Consider the following 24510-nt stretch of genomic DNA (forward strand, 5'->3'; position numbering starts at 1 on the left):
CTACGTGCAACGAGGTGAGGTATGACGTGAAGTGTGGTGCTGCTGTGAAGGAAGTTTTTGGGAAGCAGAAACTCAAGAAGGTGGAGGCTGTCTTGTCAGGGTTGATAAGGAAAGGAAAGAAAGAAGAGCAAAACAAGAGCTAGACAAGTTAGTGAATGGGCGAGATGCGAAAGAGGAAATACTGGTGAAAGAAGAAAAAGAAGCAAGAAATGCACGTGGGGAGACCATATTCAAAGGGCACACCCAATTTAGAACAGGGGCCTAGATAGCGGATAGAGCGATGAATGGTCCGAGCAGCTTCGGTCCTGGCCCAGCATCGCCAAACCTCGGGACCCACCTGAGCTTCAGCCTCGGTGAGCTGTGTCCATTCACCCACCGCAGCCGTCCATCTGGCCTGTTGTGCGTTGAGCTCCCGGGACTGGTCAGTGCGTGCCACGCCGACCTTTAACAAGCCCGGGCTCGCAAACACCGGTCTGCTACATCAACGGTGCACGGTCCATAGGAGGCTGGGTGTGGCAGGAGTGCCTGGTGGCACGCTTCTTCTCGCCAGCAATAGGCTTCACCATGAAGGCATCTCACATTATCACCGCCGAGCGATGCACCAGTCGACGACCTGCTGACAGCGTCCGACTATGCGTAAGCCACCTCCAGTTCTTGACAGACGTTAGCTAGAAGTGGTGTGAGGGACGTTAGTAGCGTTGTGGGAAGAAAGGACCTACATATTTATCGTTCAAGGTGTATGTTTTTCGGCCTTTTCCATGTAAAAACATATTTGTGTATGTAATGAAGGTTGTGTTTGTTTTAAACGCACCTGCCTTCATGTGTTCATCGTGCTCGCGCCAACGAAACGTGTCGGCCACATAAGCACATATTGTAACAGAAGGCTATGTAGGCGAGATGCAGATTTGGCTGAGGCTCTAGAGTAGGACTCCGGGAATTTCGGAAACAGAGTCCTTTTTAACGTGCTCTGACATCGACTAGTTCTCGAGCCCTCATCATTTCACCTCCTTCGAAATGAAACCTCTGTGGCCATAATCGAACTCGCGACTGCAGGCTAGAAACCGAGCACCGCCATTACTGTGCGGCCGCGCCACAATAATTCAAATAGGCCAAATGGGCTAAAAAGGCGTTAAAGCAATTTTGGTCTACGTTAAACATGTACATCATTTGACACCACTATATTACTTTTGTTTTGTGTCCTTTAGCTCAATCACAAAGTCACGAATTCGGAAACTCGGTCCGCTTATGATTTGCCCATGCACTCAACTCCTACACACCTCGGTTCATTCATTGGTTCACACGCATGATATTTTGCCTAGGATTGGAACTTCAGCTACCACCCTGTCTCAGAACTGCATAATGAAAGAAATGAACACAACGCGAGTAAGTGATTGTGAGGCAAACATTTCGCAATATATACAAAAAAACGACCACAAATATAGAGTGAAATTCCTTTTTATGATTTAAAATGCACCGAATCGGGGTCATACCTTTAGACTACACGAACAGGAAAAATATATGACGTAAGCGCTCGCTCGTTTTCCTGGTCCATTTTAACGAGCGCTATGATTCCTTAAAGTGCATGTAACCAACTAGTCAAAAGTCTCTACTGTCAAAATATATGCGTTGAGGAAGCTCCGTCAAATTCTGGCTTTAAAAACGACCAAGCACACAAAGCGTGTAGAATTCGCGCTTTGCTATCCTAGGGGCTTTCACGTAAGCGCGCTTGCAGACCACCTGCGATCTGATCAGCGTGGACACAATGCCTTTGTAGGCCCAGTGAAAGGCTATAGGCTGAAGCACCAGTGCGTGCACGATAGCTTTCGACTTGTTTCTTGCCTCGGTTCAAAGGTATTTGCATGCGTTTAAAAACATATATGAATACCCCCCCCCCCCCAAATAAAAGCCTACACATAAGCTCGCGCAGCGGGGGATAAAAATTTGTTCTCGGTGCATCACCGGACCCAGTACTCGAACAGAAAAGGCAAAAAAGAAACAAAAAAACCTATAGAAATACTATGAACGACCATATCTCCTCACATCCACCTATTCAGTGAAGCATTCTGTCGCCGCACGTCTCCAAGAGGCCATAAAAGTTTTGCGGGTGCCGGGAACCTGAAATGCTAATACAAGCAGCGCTACTGCACAAGAGCAGCAAGTTTGTTCGCGTAGTTCATGATACCCATGATTCACGGCCGGCCGTTTTGCGTCGGGCTCCGAACATGGCTCAACGCCGCCGCCAATCGTCTTTACGCGCGATTCTTTCCATGGGCCCTGGTTAACAAGTTTCTTTAGCCATTTCATTTGTTTCTTTCGTCGGTTTTTATTTTGTGGGTCGTCAGTTTGAAAAGCTGTGTTCATGCGCGACCACACAGTGCCTTGAATGAATAGGCTGCGGTGGGGTTCAGTGGATTGGGAGATACGCGGATCCGGAAGCCGCCATGATCGTAAAATAAAGCACAGAGCGCCCTCTCTCGTCGTCACTCGTAATACCTTCGGCACCCGCACGATGGTTTCGGCACGCGACCGCAATCAGAATGAAATGTGGGTGGTCAGAGCGAAAATACAAAAAATTAAAACAAAAAGAAATAAGCACTTCCTGCTGTTACACGGAGTCTGTGTGACTGTTTGGTTTGTACAATCCAGACCTTTACCTTTTGTTTTTGATCATTGCGTGTATGCGGGGTTTTTGCGCGTGGTCCCTGAATTTGTGGTTCCCGAAGCAGGCGATGCGTGCGGTCATTCAGGAGTGGTGGTTGCATGAGGGGATCAGAAGGCCTAAGCAATCGCTGTGAGGAGAAGGCACCGATATGGCGAACGGTACATTGTGTCTGTCAACGCGCTCCGATGGACACGATTGATTGATTTGTGGGGTTTAACGTCCCAAAACCACCATATGATTATGAGAGACGCCGTAGTGGAGGGCTCCGGAAATTTAGACCACCTGGGGTTCTTCAACGTGCACCCAAATCTGAGAACACGGGCCTACAACATTTCCGACTCCATCGGAAATGCAGCCGCCACAGCCGGGATTCGATCCCGCGACCTGCGGGTCAGCAGCCGAGTACCTTAACCACTAGACCACCGTGGCGGGTCTCCGATGGACACTATCTTTTTCGCAAGTCGTAACTCTGGGATGTCTCATTTTGCTATTACAGTTCTTCAGGGAACAAGTGTATACTGGGAGTAGGGAGGCGGTGATTATGTTTCTTGAAGTAAAGCGATTAAGCCTAATACTCGGCCAGTCTGCAGTTTGTCAAAAAATATTCTGTCAACCGAAGAAACAGGAGTGTATATACAATTGATTTTCTATTAAGTTACTTATTTTTTCGTTTGTTTATGTGTTTTGTGTACAATGAATGTCTGCACTAGAAGTCCTAGGCTATCATTGAAAAGACTAGAAGACTCCAAGTGAGTGATCTTATCTTATCTACAGCTTACGTACAGCTTACAGAACAAAATGCAAAATCAAAGGCGAACGTAGTTATGTACATAGATAAACGTGCAGTAACCTTGTGAGTATACTAGTCAAGATATGACTTGAAAAATGATTGAGTTTGATATTACTTCACAAAAACGAAAGAAAGCACAGCAAGTTTTATTTGTTAGCTATATTATAATAAACTTCCTGTGCACATGACGTGACCGACCACCCGGCGGAGCGACCAACAGACCAGCTGGCTCGCTGGCTGGAGCTCACTCCCTCCCTCCCTCCCTCCCTCCCTATCTCCCTCACTCACTAACTCACTCACTCACTCACTCACTCACAACAATAGAAATTTAGATTAAGAACAATTTGGGCATCTGAACTATGTCAGAACCTTTGTATTACCTAATTGCTCATTCTTTTTTTTTGATGTGGAGTATGCCAAAACAGAATGTAAAAGAACAAGTGAAAATGAAATCGTGGTCGTCTGTCAATGCCTTACTCGACGAGCGTTCTAAACTGCCAATTTATGTAAAAAAAGACGGGAAATCAGTACCACCACTTTACTTAGAATTTTTCTTTCGTTGCCGCACGGCATGTAGAGCACGCACACAGTTTTTGGTAATACCTTTTACTACTGAAGTGCTTTGCCGTTTCCTCTTGATGAAACAGAGAACACGTCTTGATTTCTGCCTTATAATAAATCAAACTCAAATCATGAGTACTAAAAAAACCCCCAAAGACAGCCATTTACTGATGCCTGTAGCAAGCACTTTTGATTTGTACGCACCGGCTTAACGGCATGTTTTCGTTTCAATCTTGTATTTCGCCGTGGCATGGAATCATTTGCCTCTTGAATATTCTAAACAATTGCTATTTTTCAAAACGTGCTCTATTAACTGTATTTCGATGTCATGCTCTACGTCTTCTATCGGACACGAACCAACTTTAGGAGGTTCACGGCAAGAACATATTGTAACTCAAATAGGGTGACATTAAAAAGCTGGGGTGCGGTTGGTTACCTACAACTGTAATCCGGGCCATCGGGAATCACGTACTCTAAACAAACCTTCATGTAAACGGTCTCCTCGCAAATTCGAAAGACCGAGTTCACGATATCCTGTGCGAAGAACCCATACTCGGACCCGGTGTCAATATATTCAAATTCGGCGGGAGAGCACATGACTTACACGCACGTTGAACTTGCCACTCGCTCACTCTTGTGCTGATGGAACTACTCTCCCCCGTCGCGTCGCGTCTCCACAGCTGCATTGGCCACTCGCCGAACGTCGTGCGTTTCAACTTCTTTATTGCTTATACTTTTGTACAGTTGCAAGTGCTGCACGGATAATCAGCCCCATGCACACCACACCGTAACCTATGTCAGGGTATAGGGCAGGGTATGGGTAGTGATAACCATCTTTAGGGTCTCTTTCAGGGAATAGCTTCGTCTGCTTCGATTACCTCTCAGACTTATAAGTAGTAGAGGAAAAACGATCGTAGCAGTTTTTATTGGAACGCTGACGGTACTCAGTATTTTCTACAGTACGTGGAGCGGGTTCATGTTTCTTTTTGGACATGTGTCAGTATTCATAGTACTTGCACAAAGCTACTCTCCTAAATAAGCGTTTTGTTCAGCGAAACGGGATTCACACGTCAAGAATGAAAATCAAGTTGGAAAGAGGACTAATAAGTTAAACGGATGGAGGAAAGAGGCAGTTGATAAGGCAAAAAAGAAAGGAATTAATCACAGCATGTCCTCGGAGAAAGAGATAATGAGTGGAGCAGAGCTTCGGAGAGTTTTATCGGTGAACCATGAAACAACTCTGTCCATCCGTCCATCCATATGTATGTATGTATGTATGTATGTATGTATGTATGTATGTATGTATGTATGTATGTATGTATGTATGTATGTATGTATGTATGTATGTATGTATGTATGTATGTATGTATGTATGTATGTATGTATGTATGTATGTATGTATGTATGTATGTATGTGTGTATGTATGTATGTATGTATGTATGTATGTATGTATGTATGTATGTATGTATGTATGTATGTATGTATGTATGTATGTATGTATGTATGTATGTATGTATGTATGTATGTATGTATGTATGTATGTATGTATGTATGTATGTATGTATGTATGTATGTATGTATGTATGTATGTATGTATGTATGTATGTATGTATGTATGTATGTATGTATGTATGTATGTATGTAAACATGTATGTATGTATGTATGTATTATGTATGTATGTATGTATGTATGTATGTATGTATGTATGTATGTATGTATGTATGTGTGTATGTATGTATGTATGTATGTATGTATTGTGACGCGTCTGCTGGGACAACTTCGTAGTTCACTTCGCCGAGGCGATGAAGAACTCGGTAGGGTCCGAAGTACCGACATAACAATTTTTCTGAGCGTCCCCGCTGACGTATAGGAGTCCAAACCCAGACTAGGTCACCGGGTTCGTATAATACTGCTCTGTGGTGGGTGTTGTATCGGCGAGCATCTTGATTTAGCCGCGATAAAATGCGAAAGCACGCCAGCTGCCGGGCGTCTTCGGCACGCTGAAGAAATACATCTGCGTCCGGGGTAATCGTGTCCGGCAGAGTTGGTTGCAGCATGGTGTCAAGCATTGTGGTGACGTCGCGGCCGTAAACAAGACGAAAAGGAGCAAAGCCAGTGGTTTCCTGCAAAGCCGTATTGTAGGCAAATGTTATATACGGGAGGATTTCACCCCAATTCTTCTGATCCTTGGCGACATAGATGGAAAGCATATCTGCAATCGTTTTGTTAAGGCGTTCGGTTAACCCGTTAGTCTGCGGGTGGTACGCAGTTGCTGTTCGGTGCGTCGTGCCGCTCAGCAACAGGATCTGTCGCAGCAACTGTGCCGTAAAAGCAGTACCACGATCTGTGATGACGACAGCGGGAGCACCGTGGCAGAGAACGATGTTCTTGATGAAAAAGTCAGCCACCTCGGAAGCAGTTGCTCGCTAGGCGGCTTCTGTTTCGCAGTATCTGGTCAAGTAGTCGGTGGCAACCACAATCCAGAGGTTACCAGCCGTAGACTTCGGAAATGAGCCGAGTAAATCCATCCCGACCTTTTCAAAAGGTGCGTGAGGGGGTCGCAAAGGCTGAAGCAGACCGGCTGGTTTCGTCGTTGGAGTTTTGCGGCGCTGACAGGGTGTGCATGTCTTGACGTACTGCCGGACGGTTTTCATAAGTTTCCGCCAGTAGTATTTGTCTTTGATCCGCGCTAGAGTACGCGCGAAGCCAAGATGTCTTGACGATGGCTCGTCGTGACAAGTACGCAAAATATCATGGCGGAGAGCCGCAGGAACGACGAGGATGTAAACAGTTTTCGTTGAATGAAAGTTGCGCTTGTAGAGGATGCCTTGGCGTAGACAGAAAGATGACAAATCACGCACGAACTGACGTGGGGGTTGTGGGCGACGTCCCTCAAGGTATTCGATCAGTGGTTGTAATTCTAAGTCTTCGCGTTGCTGCTCAGCCACGTTTAATGATGAGAGAATAGCAAGGCAGCTGAAGTCTTCATCATTGTCTTCTTCAGTTACCTTGACGGGTGCGCGGGAAAGAGTCAGCGTCGGTGTGTTTCTGACCAGACTTGTAAACCATCGTTATGTCGAATTCTTGTAACCGAAGGCTCCATCTTGCGAGACGGCCCGAAGGATCTTTCAGATTCGCTAGCCAGCAGAGTGAGTGGTGGTCACTGACGATTCGGAAGGGGCGTCCGTACAAGTAGGGCCTGAATTTCGTTATGGCCCATACAACCGCCAGACTTTCTTTTTCAGTCGTCGAGTAGTTCTTCTCCGCAGATGACAACGTGCGGCTAGCGTAGGCGATGACGCGTTCCACGCCATCTTGATATTGCACGAGAATAGCTCCGAGGCCAAGGTTGCTCGCGTCAGTGCGGACTTTTGTGTCTGCTTCGGTGTCGAAGTGACCTAGGATCGGTGGCGTTTGAAGGCGTTGTTGAAGGTCGCGGAAAGCGCCGGATTGTTTGGGGCCCCAGACGAAGGCGACGTCATCCTTAACGAGTTGTTGTAGAGGGTCGGCGATTTTCGAAAAGTTCGGCACGAAGCAGCGGTAATAAGCACAAAGTCCCAGAAATCGGCGTACATCATGCTTTGTTTTCGGTATCGGGAACAAAGCTACTGCCATAGCCTTGTTAGGATCGGGGTGAACACCACTGCTGCTGACAATGTGGCCAAGGAATTTCAGTTCCTCATATCCAAAATAACACTTTTCCGGTTTCAGGGAGAGGCCGGCAGTGCGAATAGCCAGAAGAACCGCCTCAAACCGCTCAATGTGCTGTTCAAAAGTCGTAGAAAAAACGACTACGTCGTCTAAATACACTAAACAAGAGTACCACTTCAAGCCACATAAAACTGTGTCCATCATTCGTTGGAACCTGGCTGGAGCGGAGCACAGGCCAAAAGGGAGAACTTTAAATTCATAGAGACCGTCCGGTGTAATAAACGCTGTCTTTTCTTGGTCCCGTTCATCTACTTTAATCTGCCAATATCCGCTACGGAGATCCATGGAAGAGAAGTAACGGGCGTGTCGCAGGCGATCCAAAGAGTCATCACTACGAGGAAGAGGATATACGTCTTTTTTCGTTATCTTGTTCAGTTTGCGGTAGTCGACGCAGAATCGTAATGAACCATCTTTCTTTTTAACCAGAACAACTGGTGACGCCCAAGGACTAGTCGATGATTGAATTACGTAGTCGTCGAGCATTTGTTTCATTTGATGACGGATAGCATCTTGCTCCTTCTGCGACACGCGGTAAGTATGTTGGCGCACGGGTGTCACGTTGGGCTCAGTGATAATTCTGTGCTTCATTAGAGGAGTCTGCCGGACTTTCGAAGTAGTGGCAAAACAGTCACTAAAGGATGAAAGGAGACGGAGGAGCCTTGCCCTCTTAGGTTGTTGCAACTGGCGATTCACGTTGAGGCGACTAGTCACGTCAGTATCGCAGCTGTTCTCAGTCGAGATCGTCGTAATCATAAAGAAGGCGTTTAAATCACCCAATGTCTCCAAGTAAGCTATGGTTGTGCGTTTCGCAAAATGCCTGTGTTCGCCACTGAAGTTCGTAACTAAAACCGTAGTCTGGCCATTTCGCAGTTAAAAGAGACTTCGAGCAATGGCCACTTCCGGATCAAGCAATAACATCAGGTTACTTTCGGCGGTGCCCGTAATCGACTGCTCCCATGGACACTCTACAAGCACGAAGATACTACTGCGAGCTGGCAACGTGATGCAAACATCAAGTACGCGTAAGGCCACGCCCCGATGTTCGTTCTCGATGTCGGAATCTGGAGAAACACAGTTAACAAAACTGACGAACAAATCACGCAGATTAACTATCGCTCCATGCTCTTGCAGAAGATCCATGCCCAAAATGACCAGCCGAGAACAATTGGGCAGTACAAGGAATGATGCTACAAAAGCCGACGCACAAATCTTAAGCCTGGCGTTGCACCTTCCTATAGGGGATACGAGGTGTCCTCCAGCGGTGATTAGTTGGGGGCCGTCCCACGTTGTCAGCACCTTGTGTAGACGGGTGGCCAATCAAGCACTCATCACCGAGTAATCAGCTCCCGTGTGGACAAGCGCAGTCACCGGATAACAATCGATGGAAACGGTAATGGCAGCGGACGTTCTGTTGGCGGTTTCACAAACAGGCTTTTTTGGCACGTCGTAAGGCAGCGGCGGAGGGTATTTGTCGGTTCGCGTGACAGCGGCCTCACCTCCGGAGGTCGCCGTTTTCACTTTTCCTGGCGTGGGCTTGCGCCACTGACACCAGGGGACCCAAAGGCGGGTCGGGCGTGGTGTGTTGATGTGGACGTACGGGGTGATGGTGATCGTGACTGTCGTCGCAGTGGGACAGGAGCGTGATGACTACCTTCCAAGTAATCCACAATTTCTTGTGGGCACTCACCATAGCGTGGACTACGTGCATCTGGGTGGAATCCGCGTACGCCTATTCGTCGGAAGTAACAGTCGCGGTACATGTGTCCAACTTTGCCACAATGGTAGCACAAAGGACGATTGTCGGGTGCACGCCAGACGGTGGACTTTGGCGGGCCAGGACGAAAATCGGCGTGAGAAGGCAGGCGATGGGCTGGACTTGGATATCGTCTGGGGGTGCCAGTAGGTTGATGAGCAAAATGTGCCGTCGACAGCATAGAGGCGCGTAGGGCATCCTCGTAGGAAAGCGTGGGAGGTTTGACTGGCGATGGGTATGAGGAGTGAACGAACTGCCTGATTTCGTTACTAATGACGTCCGTAAGAGCAGCGCTACTGAGAGGGGACGCTGTATGAAATTTCCGAAGTTCTTCGCGTACAACTTGCCGTATGATTTCTGTGAGGACCTCCCTGTTATCACCTCCTGGTACAAGCGAGCACGCAGCGGACATGGCCGTCTGACGCTCATACTGCGACACCCACTGCCGAAGCATGCACTCCATATTTGTGGCCTCACGTATGAACTCGGACACAGTCATAGGAGGGTTGCGCACAAAGCCCGCGAAAAGTTGCTCCTTTACGCCTAGCAATAGCAGGCGCACTTTCTTGTCTTCTGGCATGTGGGGGTCAGCCCATCGAAACAATCGCGACATTTCTTCGACAAACATGGCGACGCTCTCGTTCGGCATTTGAAATCGCGAAGAAAGTGCCTGCTTCGCTCTCTCTTTCCGTTCGGGGCTACTGAACGCCTCACGAAGCTGCTTAAGGAATTCCTGCCAACTTTGAATGAAGTTTCGTGGTTCTCATACCACACTCTTGCCGCGTCTAAGAGGGGAATAGACACGTTCTTCAACTTACGGCGATTGTCCCCGTCGTTGATTGCAGTGACACGGTCGAAATGGTCAAGCCAGTCTTCGACATCCTCACCGGCATCACAATGGAATGGGTTGGGTGTGCGAGGTGTGTTGACAACACAGGGTACGCTAGCGAGTGGGTCATGCTCGGTTTGGGTTGCGGATGTGGCAAACATTGTCCTCACGGAACTTGCCAAGGGGCCGTACCGAGGTGGTAGTCCTTGAAGGCGGCGGCTGCTTCGATAGATATCAGCAGACCCTGGTGCACTGGCGGTGGTTGCTTCTGGTTCAGGACCAGCAGGCATAAGACGTTGCAGTACAGTACCCCACACCTCCACCAGTCTGTCGCGAGAGGAAACGATAGGCAGGAACTCGAAGTGGAGGACTGTTTACTCAGCCACAGCTGCCATTCACTTCTTCGCTCTCGTCTTCTGCCACCAACACAGCGTGGCAGTATGTATGTATTGTTACAGTGCATCATCGACAGGAGGAAGCGTGGCACTTTGCTAAGATGAAGAAGACGCCTGTGTGTTAGGCGCTTGCGCGAGAGGCAACTCAGACATCTTGTTCGGCTGCCGATTCTCGGTGGACGCTATCCTATAAGCATAGACCTCACCCCGTCACATTTGGTGGAGGTGCTGGGTAACCGCCTCGCAACGGAACTTCACAGCGGCCGTCGTTTGAAGGGTCATTCCACAACGTTGACGGAAAGTATGGCGTCTGCATCGGCTCCTGGTGTTCCTGCGGCAGGAGATGATGCGGTAACTACATCTCCTTCTGCGACCACAACCTTCGTGCTCGAACCCCCGCGGGATCCTGGCACGTTCAGCGGTTCCGGCGATCCGGATGAAGTTGACATTAAGGATTGGCTGGCAGAGTACGAACGTGTAAGTACTCGATACCGATGGGGCCCGACTCTTATGCTGGCGAACCTGTTATTCTATTTTAGGGGAACCGCCAAATCGTGGTATGAGAACCATGAAACAGAACTTGGGAGTTGGGCTGTGTGCAGGGAGAAAATGTTGGACCTGTTCGGAAAGCCGATTGGAAGAAAAATGGCCGTGAACAAAATGCTCGCGTCTCGGGCGCAGACCTCGACCGAGTCTTACGTCTCCTATATAGAAGATGTGTTATCGTTGTGTCGCAAAGCCAATGCCGAGATGCCGGAGGCTGACAAGGTCGGACATATTCTTAAGGGGATTGCGAATGACGCGTTCAACCTCCTCTCTGGACGCCATTATAAAAGAATGTCGGCGCTCTGAGCAAGCGAGAAGCCGGCGGATTGACAGCGTGTTTACCCGCCTTCCGAATACGGCTGCAACATCGTCTTGCGAAGACCGTGCAAGAACACAGCCACCATCTCTAAATTCATCTGATCAGGTGACCCGAATCGTACGGCGCGAACTTGAAGCCATTGCCTCTGCTCCGGCTCACACCGCTGCAAGTGACACGACCCCACTCACTGCTAACATGGTTCAAGCCATCGTCCTCCAAGAAGTCGCCAGCATAGGTGTTCCCTCGGTGTGCGCTTTGCCCAGCCCGCAGCGAGCTCCATGGCGTCCACCCTCGTCCTATTACGAGTAGCAGTTTACGGCCCGATCTCGCGACTTTGCTGCGTGGAGAACCGTCGACAATCGACCAACTTGTTTTCATTGCCACCGTATCGGTCATATCGTCCGTTACTGCAATTACCGCTTGTCCTCACCACCTCAAACTTCATCTCAACCTCGCTACCGACAGGACAGCACCCGCTTCGCATCTGCCGCGCAGCCTTCTCCGCCAAACAACTACAGAAGGTTCAACAGCCGATCTCCGTCGCCACATGGTCGTCAGTCGCGTTCGCCTCCACGACGTCGCCAGTCGTCTCGCTCACCGTAGACTCGGAGGCCGTCGTCCCCATTTAACCCTGCTCCTGCCTACCCGGAAAACTGAACGGTGCAGCGCCCGGAGGTGAGGCTGCATTTTCGACTCCCCCCACAAATCCTCTCTTGACGCTTCCGACGAGACAAAGTTTGTTAGACGTCGACGTTGACGGTGTGGCTATTTCTGCCCTTATAGATACAGGAGCGCACATTTCTGTAATGAGCGCGAACCTTCGCCGATGCCTACATAAAGTGCCACGCTTGCTCCTGTCGATGATGACATTCTTTGCGCCTGCTCCACTGAGCACAAGCTTACCACCGCTTATCATCCACATACAAATGGATTGACCGAGCGTCTGAACCTAACACTGACGCAGATGCTGTCAATGTACGTTTCGCCAGATCACCGTGACTGGGACAAAGCACTACCCTTTGTCACGTTCGCGTACAATTCTTCACGGCACGACACAGCTACTTATTCACCGTTTTATTTGCTATTTAGCTGACATACAGCATTACCATTTGACACGCTCCTTCCTTCGGCTGCCCCCTTGTCTACTGAGTACGCCAGCGATGTCGTTTCTCGAGCCCATGCAGCCCGTCAGCTTGCCCGTGATCGGCTGCACTTGTCGCAAGCGCACCAAAAAGGCCGCCATGACAGTCGCCACCAAAGCGTGAACTTCTCGCCAGGGTCTCTGGTACTTCTCTGGACACCATACCGCCAAGTAGGTTTATCAGAGAAGCTACTATCACACTACCATGGCCCCTACAAAGTGTTACAACAACTTAGTAACGTGAGCGACGAGATCGCACCCCTAAACAATGCCTCTTCGACCCCCTCACTCCAGACAGACGTTGTACACGTTGCCAGACTCAAACCGTATCACCCTCCTCGTTCGTCAACGCCGTACTAAGCGCCGTGCCGGCGCTTCCGCCACAGGGGAGGGATGTTACGGTGCATCACCGACAGGAGCAAGCGTGGCACTTTGCGAAGATGAAAAAGACGCCTGTGTGTTTGGCGCTTGCGCGAGAGGCAACTCAAACATCTTTTTCGGCTGCCGATTCTCGGTGGACGCTATCCTATAAGCCTAGACCTCACCCCGTCGCAGTATGTATGTATGTATGTATGTATGTATGTATGTATGTATTGATTTGTGGGGTTTAACGTTCCAAAACCACTATATGATTATGAGAGACGCCGTAGTGGAGGGCTCCGGAAATTTCGACCACCTGGGGTTCTTTAACGTGCACCCAAATCTGAGTACACGGGCCTACATTTCCGCCTCCATCGGAAATGCAGCCGCCACAGCCGGGATTTGAACCCGTGACCTGCGGGTCAGCAGCCGAATACCTTAGCCACTAGACCACCGTGGTGGGGCATGTATGTATGTATGTATGTATGTATGTATGTATGTATGTATGTATGTATGTATGTATGTATGTATGTATGTATGTATGTATGTATGTATGTATGTATGTATGTATGTATGTATGTATGTATGTATGTATGTATGTATGTATGTATGTATGTATGTATGTATGTATGTATGTATGTATGTATGTATGTATGTATGTATGTATGTATGTATGTATGTATGTATGTATGTATGTATGTATGTATGTATGTATGTATGTATGTATGTATGTATGTATGTATGTATGTATGTATGTATGTATGTATGTATGTATGACCATCTGTCCATCCGCCCATTCCTCCGTCTGTTTTTTCCTCTAGCGAAAAGTCTGCGAAAAGTATTCTTGCTCGAATTCTAAATCTTTCCCGTCGTTTTACGTTTCCGTGGAGTATCGCTTGAGGAACGCTACTGCGATAAATGACTCTCAAATTTTGCAGGAATTAAAGTTATAGTCTGTTTAGAGATTTTAAGAGAACTAAGAAGTTCGAGCTTCTTTATTGGCGTGTGGTCAAATGGTTGGTTTTCTTTGACACTTTTTTTTCTAATGCCTTATACCAGAGCTTCGCTGTACATGACGCCGTAGTGATTCTGAACGCGTACAATCCTTTTGGCATGTATTATGAAACAGGACTTGTCTGTAAGCCCTTCCAATACATTCGAAAATGCTAGTGAAGACTCAACTATATTTTGTACACTTCACAGTGGTTTAATAGGAGATATAGAAAGTGGCAGCGGTATTTTGTTTTTTTTCTCTCCTTTTATGAGCCGTTGTTTATTGTCGAATTGTGTACCATGCTTAGTGTATATTTTCTCCTCTAAAAGTTGCGCGTAAGATGCCAACGTTTTCCTCAACTTTTTCGTTTTGTTTATAAATGAAGATAGTGTCTTCAGGGTCAATTCAAATGAGGAGCAATGATATGTTCATATCGTATCACATGTTCCGTTTTGTATGGCTGCTAAACTGAGACATACTTAGAGATAAAACAAAGAAAGGAAATAAACAGTTACTTTTGTCTCAATCGCATCGCTTCCTCTCAGTGTCATCATAGTGAGGCCTTGATCGCGTGAGAGCACTACGGCATATACAAAGACAAGTGAGGAGGAAGTCAATATGTCCTCAACTGCGCCCTTCCGGTTCGAGGGAACCAACTTCGGTCGTCAGACGGGGAACAAGAGAACTGCAATCGGAAGTGCGTTTCTGTCATCGTGCACTTGTCAGCCGTTTGACAGAGGAACTCTAGTGAAATAAATACCATGGCATCCACAGCTACAATCACTCTCTTTTTGTGGCGAGTTCAATATTCTTGTACCGCTACACGATGTTTCTTTTTCTTTCTTTCTCCTGATCGGCCTGGTCCATTCGCGGCCATGAGTGCTCTTGACTTCATCACGTTTCCGTATTATGCGTTGTGTTACGACATGACAGCGAAAACATGAAAAGAAGTCTCGAAAACAAAGAAGGGGTGATAAAGTTGTTCATGATTATCACTTGGTTCTCTGAAAGAGGAGTGAAGAAAATGACACCACTCCTATAAATGAGGTCATACGTGCGTATTCATCTCTGCCAAACGTAACCGCTGATGTTCACAGGCAAAGTTAAACTTCTCTAGGTGATATACTTTTATTTGATTGGTGTTTGGTGTGTTGGAAGTTTCTTAGTGTTGCCGCTTGCCGGGTCTACCGTATTCCTAAGTGTGAATGACAAGGTTGATGGCGTCATCTGATGACTTCAGCTAGACGAAAAGAGCTGTTATTAAGACAACTAAGAGCAATGTCCCTCGCAGCTGATCTGTATCTGGCGGGGCAATTGTTCAAAACACGTCGCCTTTCACATAGTTTTGTATTATTATTATTCTTTATTTGATTTGCATACACAGATACACAAAGACACAGAGGAAAGAGGGAGAGAGCAAGCTGACAACTGCCACCTTGAGGGGCACAACGCCTGCTCACTCTTACGGGAGGAGGGAAGAAACAGAGGAAAGAAAAAATAGAGGGGAGAAAGAGGAAAGAAGATGAGGAAGGGAAAAATGACGAAGACTGAAGAGTATGAGTAAAACAAAAAAATAAAAAATGGAAAAAAAGAAAAAAAAGACCGTTTATAAACATGTGGCCAGGTCCATTTGGTTCATAAATTTAGGGAGAGCTCGGTGGGACTGACTTTTTCTACGAGAACACACACACACACACACACACACACACACACACACACACACACACACACACACACACACACACACGCACACACACACACACACACACACACACACACAACCAGGAACAAAACGTCAGAAGGTTTTTGTCGAGCGTCCACCTGCCTGATGTTACGCACTGTTTTGTATGTTGTCACAGGGGGTACGGGAAAATGTTCATATGAGACATTTCATAATATGTAGAAATATTTTTTTTCACTGAAGTAGGTTGCTCTAAAGAAGAAGAAGATTAAAAGAAACCACAAGAATTACGTAACCACTTGCCACAATTCCTATATTTTTTGCTGCTTTATAATGTTCAGTCATCATGACATATACTACTCGAGAAGCTGCAACATGAAGTGTCCTGCTGTACATACGTAAAATCGCGATGACGCTCAACTTTCTGGCCTCGAACAAGTAGACCATACCTACAAGCAGCAACTTACCCATGTAAATAATATGAAGCAACTCGAAAAGTCTGAAGCGCAGTCACTGTCAGTTAAGTGCTGTAACATGTGGCAACAAGCAATCGCATCGTAACCTCCCAAATCACACTTCAGCGCTTTTGACATCTGTCAGCAACAAAACTAACATCCTTTTTCCCCGGGCACTTCTGTTGCCTTTTTTTTAGGGGTAAGCTCTTTAGGGCGTAGGTCATGCGTCTCCTGTATGTAGTATCTAGCTCTCGTTTTAGTCGTTTAACGTCCACTAGATGGCGGCACTTGTAAGTCATGAATATATGATAAAGAGATGCCAGATGGCGGTACTAGTACTTTACTTGTACAAGTACTAGTACGTTATTTATGGTATGATAAATATTAAAAATCACAGCATATTTATGGAGCGAATGATGATGAGTGGTGCGAAACGTCCATCAGTCCGTCCGCGCTTCCGTCTGTCAGCTCGTTCCTGCTTTCGTCCGTCCACGCGTCCGTCCATCCATGCATACATTCCTGTGTTCGTCCATGCGTCCATCCGTCCGTCCATACGTGCATCCGTTCATTCGTGCATCCGTCCATGCGTAGATTCGTTCGTCCAACTGTCCATCCTTGCGTGCGTTCCTCCATCCGTCCGTCAGTCTATTCGTGCATCTGTTCATGCGTTTGTCCCTCCGTTCGTCCATGCATCCGTCCTTCCGTTCGTCCTCACGTGCATTCATCCATGTGTCCATCTGTGCGTCCGTTCGTGCGTTCGTCCATACGTCCACCTGACCGTGCGTGCGCCGTACGTTCGTCCATGTGTCCGTCTGTCCGCGCGTCCGTTCATTCGTGCGTTAAACAGACAGACAGACGATGGACAGACGCCTCAAGCGGATGATTCATGGTTTGATGTTACAAAGTATGATACGCGCAAAGTGGCAGCGGCTCGCGCTCGAAGACGGAACTCCGACGTGTGAACGCGCGAGAAAACAGAAATGACGTCACATAAAGACGTTGATGATGGCTTGTTCGTCGGTGGCGCCATACGCTAGGGGGTACGGTGTAGTAAAATAAAAGCCGTTTTGGCACGCGCGCATTCAGAAGGTCGGCGGATGGAAAAAGGATGCAGAGCGGCGTGTGCGCAAGGCGGCGGCGGCTCGCGCTTGAAGACGGAACCCCGATGGGCGAGAGTGCGAGTCAGAAACGTGCCGTGAAGCTCGAAAGATCACGGCGTACGAGAATGGGAGGCCGAAACGGCGCGGCAGCCGCGTGCGTACCCAGCTTCACTGCACTCTCCCTCATTCACCCCGTGGATAAGCTGTCATTTTTTATATCCTGATGTCACGGGTAGGTCACAAGATATAGACGTGCACCATTACGATGAGCATTCAATCATAACGGCGGCGGCTGCATTTCCGATGGAGGCGGAAATGTTGTAGGCCCGTGTGCTCAGATTTGGGTGCACGTTAAAGAACCCCAGGTGGTCTAAATTTCCGGAGCCCTCCACTACGGCGTCTCTCATAATCATATAGTGGTTTTGGGACGTTAAACCCCACATATCAATCAATCATAACGGCGAGGGTAGTGGCTGCACGCCTTGTGATCAAGAGTGGTCGTGCGACTTACGCGAGAATGCACGGCGCCCACGGAACCTTCTTTTATGGCGCTTAACACACAAATGGAGTTTCGACTGGTGTAGAAGTGCTCCCGCGGACATTTAGCAACGACGAAGCGTGGAAAAGGATGCCCCAATAATTCCCCCTTGCATTGGTCGGCGAACCGGATTATAATTCGCCTGAGTAACGACCAGTGCCTCACGACAGCTCTTCACGGGTGTCGCGTTTTATATGGCCGCCTACGCTTTTCTTGCTTAAGTCAGGGTAAAATGCGTGCAGTGCCACGCCACTCAACAGCGATGACCCGTGTTTGTCTCCGTCTAATGAATGGTCCTTTTTTGTGTGTGCAGTATGACTGCACTTCATGAACTCAGTGCGACCTTTACAAAAATAAAAAAAGACTTAAAGGCTAACGTTTTAACGTAACAGTGCTAAATAACTGCATTCACCGTAATTTCGTTGGGGTCGGCTCTATTGGTTTGAGTGGAAGATAGCTGTTGGCCATCAGCGAAAAATGGCGGTAGATGCAAACAATGGAAAATATATCTAAACCTGAATAGTATGCAGCCCTTCTGCGTGGCAAGCAGATATCCTATCAGTGCAGTAACTACAGGCCCTAAGTATGCACAAAGTAGGTCAATAAGCTGATCACCATTCAATGATCTTTTAGAGAAAACGACTTCTCAGCTGACACTTTTCTTTGTTTTTTTGTTCTTTTATCACACTATTGGTGATTACTATGCACTTCCATTATTGTTGATTACCCCTGCCGACTCAATTGACCTGCTGAATCCTTGATATGACAACATTGTGATTCAAATCTCAATCTCTTCTTTTTTCTTCAGAAATAGCGTGTTTTCACTTCTTTTACTCATCCTGTCTTGTACTCCTCCACCCGGTGATAAAATATAATACAAAAAACCGAATAAATTAATAAAACAGAAAACTGTGTTTGCAGGTGCCCAGAATTAGTACGGAGCTTGTTTTTTTTAGAATTTATAGCTTCGTGGCATTATTGGATGGTTTGCAGATATTGCACTTGATGTCCAGCGGCTGCTTTTGTTCCTTTTCACTGCACGTAACACAACGAATCGACGAGAGCGGTGCGTGTGCGTAGTGAATCAAAAGCCGGATCCCAGCCTTGCAAACCGGAATGGCAAGGGTCTAAGTATCGATCTGGTTCGTAGGAGAAGGCTTCTCCAGTCCTCACCAGCCTTGTCTGTGCGTGTGAAAACGCCACGACGCATCGGTCAATGCGCCACGACTATTTACATTTATTTATCGCCTTCACGACTATTTTACATTTATTTATCGTTTCTTGTGATCTAGCCGTTGTGCTTCTTAACGGGCACAAACATTTATTACTACCTTCCACTGTTTCTCGCGGCCACAGCACTCAGACGATGCTTCTTTTTCTTTTTTTTGGGGGAGAAGGGGTAACGACACGCATAGTTGGTGGCAGAAGAAAAGAGCTACTGTGGCCGACTAAACAGTCATTTGATTCCAGTAGCTATCTCCTCTCGTGACAATAATACTCAACACTGTCTGTGAAGATCGCAACACGACGCGGAAATTGTGCCTGTACGGTGTTATCAGATTGCACAGATTCCTATCTGCAACAAAAAACGTTGGGCTCCACCACCATTTGGTAACTTCAGTTAGCTGAAAAAACTATGAAACCAGAAACAAATTGGTCACGTATCTACATGTTTCATAGCTAATGTCATCAAAAGAGGATAGCCTTGCTACTGGTTTATTTGTTTACTTGATGTTCTGCGCGAAAAAATTGGTGAATTGTATTCGGAAGGCGCTGCGTTAGAGTGCCTCAATCCGTGCAGCAGAGAGGAACGAGAGCATCGAGACATGTGAGCCACGAGCACTATCTGGCAGTTATCTTCAAAATCGAAGAATGGCGTGCGCGCCTGTCTCAGAGGTGATAAGATGTAGAACGCAAAGCGACGGGTAGGCGCCACCACAATGTCGTCTCAGCAAAGCGTTGAAAACACTTGCCTTTTCATATTCAGCGGAGCGTGATAAAAGTTACGGTCCTTAGAAGCATTCTTGTATGCCTTCTCTAGCATAAAGAGACACACCAGAAAGCATTATTGTGCTGTTGTTGTGCCTAAGACATGTGCAATAATTGCATTTATTTGGAAAAGCGCACAAGTATCAACGCTTAAACTTGAAAAATATTGGTGTGCGTTGGGGATGAGGTTCAAGTTTTGCCGTTTCGGATATCATTTCGGCGAACAGACAAACGTACCGAGAGACAGACAGACACACAGACAGACCAAAATTTTTGCGTTGAAGTACCCAAAAAAAAGACTATCGTCTTTGAAAGTATACAAGTACCTTACTGCGTGTATTCATGCGCGACGCGCGCTATTTCGCTTTGCAAGAGTAATTTGCTTACAGTGGGAGAAATAAAGATAATAACACCACCACGACCAGTAGTATGAGGCACTAAATTATTGCCGTACTCTTTGGCAGGCCACTTGCTAGTAATATAGTATATTGTCACGATAAATCACAAATACTGGGGGGTTTATAAACCACCGAATAGCTAGCGCTGGGACGATGCATTAGTGGTTCTCCAGTCTAGAAGGAGCTCGCGATCTTCTTCTTTTCCTCCAGATTGAGAGCCGCTCTAGCAGTCGACCCATTACGTGTGGGTGGCATTATCCACCCCTTCGAAAAGAAAAAAAAGTCCCAAAAAAGGGAAAGAAAAGTACATAGCACCACCCTGATGTTATGAGATAGGCACGTGAAAAAAAAAAGAAATTGGGATTCGGATAAAGTAAAAGTAGAAATGAAAAGCGTTCCAATATGAAAAAAGTCAATCAACGAAGAAGCAAGTTCACAAAAATAAATAACACAAAGAACAGTGTACGGCAAAGAAAAAGTTACGAACAACGCACAATAAATGGTTTCATGCGAAACACATGAACGACGTCTGGCCTTGGTCGTGCCCTGCTCCGAGCCTGCGATGTTGAGTCCGGAACCACTTCGTAGTTCACGTCACTGACACAGTGTAACACTTTCTATGGGTCATAGTACCGGCTCAGTAACTTTGCACTAAGGCCACGGCGGCGGACGGGTGTCCACACCCAAACTTGGTCTCCGGGGTTGTAAAACACTTCTCTGTGGCGGGTGTTATAGCGCCGTGCGTCTACCTGCTGTTGCTGGCCGATGTGTAGTCGCGCGAGCTGCTGGGCTTCCTCAGGGAAGGTCACGTAAAGTAAGACCCAGTCCCATGTTTTGTGCTGTAATTCGATGTACATTGAGATCATGTTTGCGATGGTCTTATTTAGTCGCTTTGTAAGTCTGTTGGTTTGCGGGTGGTACGCAGTTGTCTTTCGGTGTCTGGTGTGGCTCAGTTTGAAAATGCCGTCCATATGCTGTGCCGTAAATGCCATCCCTCTGTCCGTTATTATATTGGAAGGAGCACCGTGTCGTAAAACGATGTGGTGCATGAAAAATTGTGCTACCTCAGTAGCCGTGGCTCGTGGGATCTCCTGCGTCTCAGCGTAGCGTGTCAAATAGTCGGTCGCGACGATCACCCATTTGTTGCTTTCCACAGACAGGGGAAATGACCCGAGAATGTCCGTGCCGACTTGGTCGAACGGTGTGCAAGGTGCTTCAATGGGCTGAAGCAAACCGGCTGGCTTAACAGATGGTTGCTTTCGGCGCTGACATTCCCAACAGCTCTTGACGTACTTCTTGACGCTTGCCGAAAGTCCTGGCCAATAGTACTTCTCGCTCACTCTGGCAAGTGTCCATGAGTAGCCCAGATGACCGGATGTGGGTTCGTCATGACAAGCGAAGAGGACGTCGTCTCACATGTGTCGAGGAACCACCAGGAGGTAGGTACGGTTGTTCGAACGAGCGTTCTTCTTGTACAGCACACTGTTTCGAAGGCAGGACGACGGTAACGCGTGGAATAGGTGACGTGGTATGATTGTGCCCTGGCCCTCTAAATAATCTATGATCGGACGTATCTTTGTGTCATCCCGCTGCAGTTTACTCAAGTCTGATGAGCTAATGGCGCCCAGGAAGCCTTCGTCTTCCTCTGCTTCCTGACTGACGACATGAAGGGGTGCGCGTGACAGTATGTCAGCGTCTTCATGCTTACGGCCGGACTTATGGACGATGGTGACGTCAAATTCCTGCAGCCGCAAGCTCCACCACGCTAGCCGTCCTGAAGGCTCCGGCAGGCTTGCCAACCAACATAGGCCGTGGTGGTCCGTCACTATCTTGAAGGGACGACCATATAGATACGGGCAAAACTTGGTGATTGCCCACACGACTGCGAGGCACTCTTTTTCCGTAGTGGAATAGTTCGCTTCGGCACGGGATAGAGAGCCGCTGGCGCAGGCTATCACTCTTTGAATGTCCTCTTGACGCTGAACGAGCACTGCACCAAGCCCAACGTTACTAGCGTCAGTATGGTCCTCTGTGTCAGCATCATCGTCGAAAGGAGAGGGAACGGGCGCTAATTGCCTGCGCTGTCACAGTTCATCAAAAGCTATTTGTTGCTCGTTTTTCTAGACAAACGGCATGTCGTCCCTTGTGAGACGAGTCAGAGGTTCTGCTATCTGTGAAAAGCCAGGAATGAACCGGCGATAGTCGGCGCACAAACCGAGAAATCGCCGGACGGCTTTCTTATCAACAGGAGCTGGTAATTCGGCAACAGCGGCAAGCTTGTGTGAATCGGGCCGGACTCATTCGGCGCTAACTCTATGTTCAAAAAATTTTATTTCTTCATAGCCGAAGTGGCACTTCTGTGGCTTAAGTGTGAGGTCCGCCAATCGGATAGCCTCCAGCACGCTAAACACGCGATGAAGGTACTGCTCGAACGTGGCAGAGAAGACCACCACATCATCAAGGTAGGCAAGTCTGCCACTTGAGCCCTATGAGCACAGTGTCCATAATTCGCTGGAAAGTTGCCGGCGCTGAACACAAGCCAAAAGGGAGCACTCGAAATTGGTATAGGCTGTCTGGAGTCACGAAGGCTGTTTTCTCGCGGTCTCGCTGATCTACCTGGGTTTGCCAGTACCCGCTTTTGAGATCCAGAGAAGTGAAATAATGGGCACAACGAAGTCTATCCAGCGAATCGTCGATACATGGCAGCGCGTACACATCCTTTTTGGTCACGTTGTGAAGCTTTCGGTAGTCGACGCGGAAGCGTAGCGACCCGTCGTTCTTTTTGACAGGCACGACTGGAGGCTGTTAGATGGTTCGATAACGCCACAGGCTGTTAGATAGTTCGATAACGCCATTGTCAAGCATCTCGCGGTCTTGCGTACGTATCGCTTTACGTTTTTAGCCGACACGCGGTAGGGGTGTTGGTGTATTGGGCGAGCGTCCTCGTACGTGTTGAGTCTGTGTTGGGTGATGGACGTCTGGCGGATCTTTGAGCAACTTGCGAAGCAAGACTTGAACTCGAACAAAAGCGCTCGCAGCGCAGTCTGGTTATCGGCGGACAGATCAAGATTGATGTCAATATTGCTCATTGACGTGTCTGCGTTATTCACTAGTTCTGAGTTGAGACAGTTGGTTACGTTTGCTACTAAGTGGGCAAACGCTATCGAAGTGCCACGAAAAAGGTTTCGATGCTCGTTGCTAAAGTTGGTGTCAGGAATGAGAAGATGAAGAAAAGAGGAAGAGAAAGAAGATGTCTTGAATAGGTAATTTAAAATGCTGGAATGAGGGGGAAGAAGAGGAAAAAGAAGAGGGCGCGAGGCGAGTGAGGAACGCCAGAGTTGGGACGTGGCTTTCGAGGGGCCAAGGGCTGCGGAAGTTCAGACTGGGCTCCCACCCGACCACCTGACTCGGTGAGCAGCGCAAGGAAGTACCGCTGCCCCTGGACGGCAATGGTTCCCGCCCGAGCACCTGACTCGGCGAGCAGCTAACGGAGCAACCGCTGATCCTGGACCGCAGTTCTCGCCCGAGCATTTGACTCGGCGAGCAGCGCACAGAGCAACCGCTGATCCTGGGCTGCAGTTTCCCGCCCGAGCACCGACCTCGGCGAGCAGCCCCGAAACCACCGCCGACCCTGGTCTGCAGTGTATCCCACCCCAGCACCTGCCTCGGCGAGAAACCACTGGAGCTACCGCTGTAGTGGGTCTTCAACATCGTGGCCACCGTTGAGCATCGTTATGGCGTTTCATCACGCCTGAGAGGGACTCCCAGCGGACCAGAGGCCACGCCACAACTTTAAGCGCGAGACTTAGAGAACGCCAACGGAATCGGACGTTGAAACGCGCGTCATTAGGACATCTCCTTTTTTGTGTTCTTCAACGTGTGCGTATTTGTGTTGTTGTTTTGTTTTTGTGATTGTCATGGTAATGAAGTGATAGTTTTGTTTCGTACCATCAGCCTCTATGGTTCATTTCACAACGCCCGATGAGCGAACCAGGCCTCAGCATATATTCGTGACAATGGCAAGCCTGCCAGGATCCATGTAACTTTGTCACACGCCTAGGTCTATCGGGAGCCGTGAGATGGATCTGGAAGGCTTGATGGCAGCCGGTAGTGCTGCGGGATTATTGGCTGAGGCTATAATGACGCTCTATCATGAGGAACAGAAAAGATTACGTGAAGAGCGTGCAGAGGCACGAGAGGCCGGGAAAGAAGATGAAGAGCGACCGAAAGACGCTGAGGGAGAGCGAAAGCCGCGGACGAGCGAACTTATAAAAACTTAATGCTGG

General features: G+C 48.0%; 1 pseudogene; it reads left to right on the top strand.

Moving 5' to 3' along the window:
• Positions 1-280: 280 nt before the first annotated feature.
• The window catches only part of LOC142765439 (uncharacterized), a 71593-nt pseudogene continuing 47363 nt past the window's right edge, over positions 281-24510 (top strand).

Source organism: Rhipicephalus microplus, chromosome 1 (assembly GCF_043290135.1).
Source record: "Rhipicephalus microplus isolate Deutch F79 chromosome 1, USDA_Rmic, whole genome shotgun sequence".
NCBI lineage: Eukaryota > Metazoa > Arthropoda > Arachnida > Ixodida > Ixodidae > Rhipicephalus > Rhipicephalus microplus.